Source organism: Dama dama, chromosome 32, assembly GCF_033118175.1.
Source record: "Dama dama isolate Ldn47 chromosome 32, ASM3311817v1, whole genome shotgun sequence".
NCBI lineage: Eukaryota > Metazoa > Chordata > Mammalia > Artiodactyla > Cervidae > Dama > Dama dama.
Genome location: NC_083712.1, coordinates 7,945,692 through 7,953,663, shown reverse-complemented (window position 1 = coordinate 7,953,663; position 7,972 = coordinate 7,945,692). Strand labels below are relative to the sequence as shown.

At 37.1% G+C, this 7,972-nt stretch overlaps 1 pseudogene; it reads right to left on the bottom strand.

Moving 5' to 3' along the window:
* Positions 1-6,832: 6,832 nt before the first annotated feature.
* Positions 6,833-7,770, bottom strand: LOC133050377 (olfactory receptor 4C46-like; annotated as a pseudogene).
* Between the last annotated feature and the right edge of the window lie 202 nt (positions 7,771-7,972).

Here is a 7,972-nt window from a genome sequence, read left to right as displayed (position 1 = left end):
GTGGCAAGCAGAACAATCCATTTTGGGTGTAGGTGCAGCAAGGCTGGCAGAAAACACAACCCACTCCAATATTCTTGCCTGGAAAATTCCATGGACAGAGGAGCTTTGTGGGCTACAGCCCATGAGGTTGCAAAAGAATCAGACAACACTGAGCAACTAGCTGAGTGATCATTGATCTCATTAATCCTTTCAGTAAAGATGCTCAAACAGAGATGTACAATCACTTGGAGGTGGTTATTGTAGAACAGATTTAAGCATCTTTGTTATTTAAACTTTTAGCTCTGTAACAGAATAAAACAAAATGAAAAGAGAACTTATCAGAATCTGTTGTATGCAGTTGAAGCTGCTCAATGCAACTAAATACAATGTGAAATCTTTAAAAGGTGTGAAAACATAAAGGTGCTAGCATAAAATTTTGGGAATCTGAACAAAATATCTACTTTAATTAATAAAACTGTATCACATGTTAATTTCCTGTTTATTTTTTGTTGTTCTTCTTGTTTTGTTTTTGTTTTTTACAACATAGTATTTCTCAGAATTGGATCAAAAGTTTCAAGCCTCATTCATTTTTTTTTTAATCCCTAAGATAATACACTTTCTAGACTTTTAGTAGTATCACTAGATGGCAGAATAAATGGAACTACATCAAAGTTTTGAGTGAATTATTCTGTTGGACATATTTTCTAATTTTTCTTGTTATGGATTTTTAGATGGGCTTCCCAGTTGGCTCATCAGTAAAGTATCCACCTGCAATGCAGGAGACCCAGGTTTTATCCCTGGGTCAGGAAGATTTCTTGGAGAAGTAAATGACAACTCACTTCAGTATTCTTGCCTGGTAAATTCCATGAACAGAGAAGCCTGGTGACACAAAAGACTCAGACATGATTTAGCGACTGTAGAACAACAACAGCAATGGCTCCTTAGATCCACTCATCATTTAAATGTGGACATTTAATTTCCAGAAACATGGGGTTTTAAAAGAATCTTTGATATTAATTTTTCATTTAAATGGTATCTTCTCTGCAATCACCCTCTGTTCTTTCTCAGTCTTTTAGCTTTTCTGAGGCTTTTAATGGCTATGTCAAGGATCTTTTGGTGAATGTCACATTGCACTTGCGATTATGCGCTGCATGGCAACCCACTCCAGTATTCTTGCCTAGAGAAGCCTGAGGACACAGGAGCCTGGTGGGCTGCTGTCCATCGGGTCGCATAGAGTCGGACATGACTGAAGCGACTTAGCATGCGTGTGTGCACGCTACTGCTGCTAAGTCGGTTCAGTCATGTCTGACTCTGTGCGACCCAATAGATGGCAGCCCACCAGGCTCCACCATCTTTGTGATTCTCCAGGCAAAAACACTGGAGTGGGTTACCATTTCCTTCTCCAATGCATGAAAGTGAAAGGTGAAAGTGAAGTCGCTCAGTCGTGTCTGACTCTTCACGATCCCATGGACTGCAGCCTACCAGGCTCCTCTGCCCATGGGATTTTCCAGGCAAGAGTACTGGAGTGGGTTGCCATTGCCTTCCCTGGCAATTATATGAGTTACTGTCAAATATATTTTAATATTTATTTCTAGCATAATTCAACACTGACAAGAGAACAGACTCTGTATGATTTCAATTCTTTTAGACCATGAAAATTTTTCACCTTCTTTTATGCCCCTGGATATGTTCCAGTGTCTTCTGGTTTATAGTCTATGGGAACTTGAATAGAATTGGCATTTCACTGTTCTGTGAAAATTATACAAATCTTTATTATATTGAATTGCTTAATAGTGCTTTTCAGGTCTACTTTATCCTTCTACTTTTCTGCCTATTCATTCTATTAATTTTTGTGAGTTTCATGTTGAAACTCCAAATAAAAGTCTAAATTTATCTATTTAAAAATAATTGTAATATATAGTGGAACTATATATATAGTTCCACTTTGTTCTGCATTTTCCAAGTCTCTTGTAAATGTGCTATTATACTTTCATGATTAAAAAAAAAAGATAAAGACTAACTCTACCAAATGTTGTTGAGGATGTGGATTAGCTGAACTTTTATACATTGCTTCAACGTATACATAAAATGAAAATTGATACAGGCACAAAAAACTTTAAACTCTGAATTTTCATGGATCAGTAAGTACAGTAAGTACAGTCAGTTAATCAGTTCAGTTGCTCAGTCGTGTTGGACTCTTTGTGACCCCATGAATCACAGCACGCCAGGGCTCCCTGTCCATCACCAACTCCCAGAATTTACTCAAACTCATGTCCATCGAGTCGGTGATGCCATCCAGCCATCTCATTCTCTGTCGTCCCCTTCTCCTCCTGCCCCCAATCCCTCCCAGCATCAGGGTCTTTTCCAATGAGTCAACTCTTTGCATGAGGTGGCCAAAGCGTTGGAGTTTCAGCTTCAGCATCAGTCCTTCTAATGAACACCCAGAACTGATCTCCTTCAGGATGTACTGGTTGGATCTCCTTGCAGTCCAAGGGACTCTCAAGAGTCTTCTCCAACACCACAGTTCAAAAGCATCAATTTTTCGGTGCTCAGCTTTCTTCACAGTCCAACTCTCACATCCATACATGACCACTGGAAAAACCATAGCCTTGACCATACAGACATTTGTTGGCAAAGTAATGTCTCTGCTTTTTAATAACCTATCAGTAAGTACATGTGCATGCTAAGCTGCTTCAGTCATGTCTGACTCTTTGCTACCCTATGGGCCCACCAGGCTCTTCTGTCCATCAAATTTTCCAGGCAAGAAAAATTGAGTGGATTGCCATTTCCTTCTCCAGTGGATCTTCCTGACCCAGGGATCAAACCCATATCTCTTACATCTCCTGCATTGGCAGGTGGGTTCTTTATCAGTAGTGCCACCTGGGATGAAGTCTAGCACTCTTCAAAGTGTAAATGAAGGGTCTAGTATTTTCTACACTGTCCAAGAGTTTATAGAGTTAGAGTTTGGCACTAGGATGGGGGCAGGAATATCTTGAGAAGATATTCTCCTGGAAAGGTTTAAAGTAGCTAGCATCCAGGGACAAAACCAGAAATGATATCCAAAGGTGAATGAAATTTCAACATGGTAGAAAGGCAAAATCATACATAAGTCAACAAGATGGATAACGGACACCAAGCCACCAAGACACTGCAGAGCAGTGGGAAAAAAGTAGAACTTGGAAAATTTACGGAGCACAACTCTGTGATGTTTTCCTACTCATTCTATAATTGTAAGGAAATGAATAAAAATGTCCAGTCTGTACAGGAACAAGGTCAGTGAAACTGGTTATAAACCTTCATGTAGATTCCCACTGAGCATGATAAGATGGTCACAGAGATTAGTTAGGCAGGCTTAATAAATGGTGTCTCTACTCAGCTGACTCAATGGACAGGAGTTTGAGCAAACTCCACGAGGTAGTGGAGGACAGAGGAGACTGGTGTGCTACAGTCCATGGGATGGCAAAGAGTTGGACATAACTTAGTGGCTGAGCAACAATAATAACAACAATCACATTACACTTCATGGCTTTTGTTAAGCATATTTTCCTTGCAATTCTGTTTCTTATATCACAGGGTAATTTTAATTCTCATTAAAATATAAAAAGCTGTTATTTTATCAGATATATCTCATTTCCCTTTGCATCTAAGCATCCATGTTCCTCAGATCACCCTGTTTCCATCAGCAACTCATTTCTGCATGTTTTTTTGTACTGTGTCGTATTGCTAATCATTGCCATCAACAGTCAGAGATAATGTCACTCATGGTTATGATTTTTACGAACAGTTTGGACTTATGCAGGTAAAAGTCACAAACACTGGTATTCTAAACATAGACATTATATTATATAATAATTATATCATAATTTTCTTCTAAAATTTTAAAATGAAAATGAATTTTCATATGTGAAGATACATGTATTATATTTTATTTCTTCATTAACCTCATTTTGGGATACACATTTCTACAAGTCCTTATAGTTCTCAGAAGAACTATATCTTTGCATTAAGTTTTGAGATTGAAAGTATGAATCATCCAACTTTATTCTTCACTTTTCACATTTCTTATTTGGTTTTTTGTTTGTTTGTTTTTACCTTTGGATTATTTGGGATTTCTTGCAATTCTATATGAAACTTCTGTACAATTTCACACAAATTTTAGTAGTAGTGTTTCCATTTCTGCATAAAATGATTTTTATAAAGATTGCATTAAATACGCACTCTGGGAGATACTGTTATCTTAATTACATTGAGCCTACAAGTCTATGAATATGGGTTATGTTTATATTTAGCTGCGCTCAGTTGCTTTAGTCATGTCTGACTCTGCAGCCCCACAGACTGTAGCCCACCAGGCTCCTCTGTCCAAGGGATTCTCCAGGCAAAAGTACTGGAGTGGGTTGCCATTTCCTCCTCCAGGGAACTTTCCTGACTCAGGTATTGAACCTGTATCTCCGGTGTCTCATGCATTGCAAGAGGATTCTTTACCCACTGAGCCGCCCTATGTCTTCTTTAATTTATTTTAGTGATTTTTTTTTTTTTTTTTTCTTTTTAGCTTTTAGTGTACAATTCATCCACCATTTTGGTAAATTTATTCCAAAGCATATTATTGTTTCTGATGGTATTGTCAACACACTTATTTTCTTAATTTTGTTTTTAGACTATTAATCCCTAGTATATTGAAATATAACTGATTTTGTATTAGTTCTAAGAGCATCTTCGTGTGTTTGTGGATTCCTTAGATTTTTTTTTCTACGTAAGATTATGTCACTTGTTAGTATAGTTTTACTTCTTCCTTTCCAATTTGTATGCCTTTTATTCCTATTTCTAGTCTAATTTTTCTGGCACTAATCTTTAGGAAAATATTAAACAGAAGTGATGAAAGGAAGCATGTTCTGATTTTATGAGGTAAGCTTTCAGCCTTTCATCATTAAATATAAGTCTTGGTTATGGGAGAAACAGTGGCATACATTTGCTGCTGATTTAGAGCATGTCAGCCTTCTGGAGCACTTTGTCCCAGCCTTACTATGAATTGTCCCCTATCTGGTCATTTAATTGCTTTCAAAAGGCTATTTCACAATTTTATTCACCAACTTTCTATTAAGTTCTTTTGCCTATAATTTGCAAATATTTCCTGAACTCTATCTCTCCATGTTAGATGGGGATCCCTAGATGCAGATCCTGGGATGGGATTTTTACAGAAGTGATTTATAAGGAGAAAGGGTAGAGTGAAGTGACTATGGTAGGAGAAGAAAGGGTGTAGTCTAAACTCAATTCTGGATTCAGCCTGTAGTTATGAGAGCTAGAGTACAATTTTATGGATCCTACACTCTGAGAAGGCAGGACCAAATCAGTTTTTCTTAATTAATGAAGACCCAACAACTATCCATGTGTCCAATTCATTACTTGAGATCAAAAATATTTACTGATAAATGAATGAAGGACAGAGGAATACTGGAAATATTATTAAATTGTTTTGTATATAGATGTAGGCACAAATTAAAACAAACAAACAGTTTTTAATAGTGAAATGTCACCAAAAGGTAAAGATTAACAGAAATATAATATGAATAGCCCATATATATAAGATAATGAAACCTTGCTGAGACAGGAAAAACATCAAGGTAAACTATTTGCTCATATTGCTGACGATCTCAGTTTTCCTTTCTTTCTGTCTCTCAAAAGAAGCAGTACAAAGAAACTGTGATTTCCTTAAATAGTTCAACTAGAATTCTCAGGATCTGAATTAAATAAAGGCAGGAAAAAAATCCTCTGAACTGCAGTGCCTTTTGTCTTCTATATTTTGTTGAAATTTTATTTTACTTTAAACTTTTATTAATTCAGTATTTATCATTAACCAGAAATTTTGCTACCTTGAAGCAACTATTATTATATACCAGTAAAGTTCTTTATGGAATACCTTTAATAGATAGAAATTCCTATCTGACATCCACAGTTTCTTCTATTTGAGTCATCACTCTTTCAGATGGTTTTTCAGCCTAAGATGGTGACAGGAACAATACTAAGTGCTATAAAGCCTATAAGATAATTTCAAAAAATCATACAATTTCCATTCAACTATTACAAATGTTCAATGGACAATTTTTAATTAAAAGTATTCATTTTAATTGGAGAATAATTTCTCTACATATTGAGTTGGGTTTTATAACAATAAAATAGTTACATACCATGACGTTACAGATAACAGGTCACCATCAACTATGATGCATAAAATGAAGAGCTATCAATGAATAGTTGGATTTTTAGTTACAGTAGCAAACTACTATTTACAATCTTTCCAGCATAGTCCTTGTGTCAATGAAAGGTAATTAATTTTTATCTTCCTTTTCTATCTTTTGTTGACAGTGTATCAAGGCAGTTAGGGTTACTGTCAGGGAAATGGGTATGATTCTGATTAATGTCTTTTCAATTATGTGCTTTGATACCATCCATTTTCTTACAATTTCACCACTTGTAAAACTGGGATAATAGCAGCTATCTACCAGTCTTTTTGGTTGCTATAGCGTTTACTGGTTAATACTAATATACCTTAGTATTTTTTTCATTTTTTTAGATGAAAAAATCTATGAATCGGCATACATGGTTCTGCTAATAAAACTAAACCCCAGTTGGGTAGAGTTTTCTAAAGATGGAAAGAGTGGCTCTGGGATATGTTTTTCTTTTCTTTCCTTTTTTGGGGGGGAGAGGGTGGGTCCTTCTTTCTGTTCACCTAAGTGCAGAATGCATAATTTGTTGTGGTCAATTTACTTCTTTATTCTTTACACATGCCTTGTTAAGATAATCCAAAATGTCCTTCGACCTATGTATCAGTTGACCAGTGTTTGACTCTAAAGCACATTTATTTGCTCCCTGAAAAAGATTTTCTACTACACAAATTTCTAATGGCATTTTACATCTGGGCATTTCTCAAGGTATAGATTAAAGAATTTAACATGGAGGTTTTCATAGTATAAAATACAGCAACTGCTTTATCAATAGGTAAGGTAGCTGCAGGTCTCAGGTACACAAATATGCAAGGCACAAAGTATAAAATGACCACTGTGATGTGGGAGATGCAGGTGGAGAGGGCTTTTCATCTTGCTTCCAAGCTGTAGGCCCTTAGGGAATGCAAGATGACCACATAGGAGACCAGCAGGAGAAGGAAGTTTAACAGACAGATGAAGCCCCTGTTGGCAGCAATGAAGAGCCCTAGAGTGTGGGTATCAGTGCAGGCAAGATCGAGCAAAGGGTTCAGGTCACACATAAAGTGATCTATGACATTAGGGCCACAGAAGGGTAAGTGGAAGATGAAGAGGATCTGTATGAATCCATGAAGACAGCCTCCCACCCATGACACTCCCACTAGCAACCAACACACCCGCCAGTTCATGATGCTTGTGTGTGCAAGGGCTTGCAGATGGCCACATAGCGGTCATAGGCCATCACAGTAAGAAGGATGACTTCAGCACCTCCAAAGAAGTGTTCCCCAAAGATTTGGGTCATACATCCATTAAATAAGATGGCTTTCTTCTCATGGAGTGAATCTACAATCATCTTAGGGGCACATACAGAGGAGTAGAAGGCATCAATAAAGGAGAGATAGGTCAGGAAAAAGTACATGGGGGACCCCAAAGATGGGCTTGCTGTGATGGTGACCATGACAAGCACATTTCCTACCACAGTGGTGATGTAGATGGCAAAGAACATGGCAAATACAATTTTCTGCATCTTTGGATTCTCTGTGAGCCCCTGTAGAATAAACTCTGTCACATTGTTCCTATTCTCCGTGTGTTTCATGAAATGGTTTATTCATGACCTAAAAGTGAGAGAGTTAATTTTTAGGTAGGTCAATAAGGAGTCTGGGGCCCTCAAAGAGAAAGGGTCCAGGACCCTTGAGGAGGAGAAAAGGACAAACATTTTTTTTTCTACATTGCTTTGTCTTAGTCACATATTTTTTTTTTTCTTAAACTGAGTTTTTGTGACAATAATCTTTAAAATT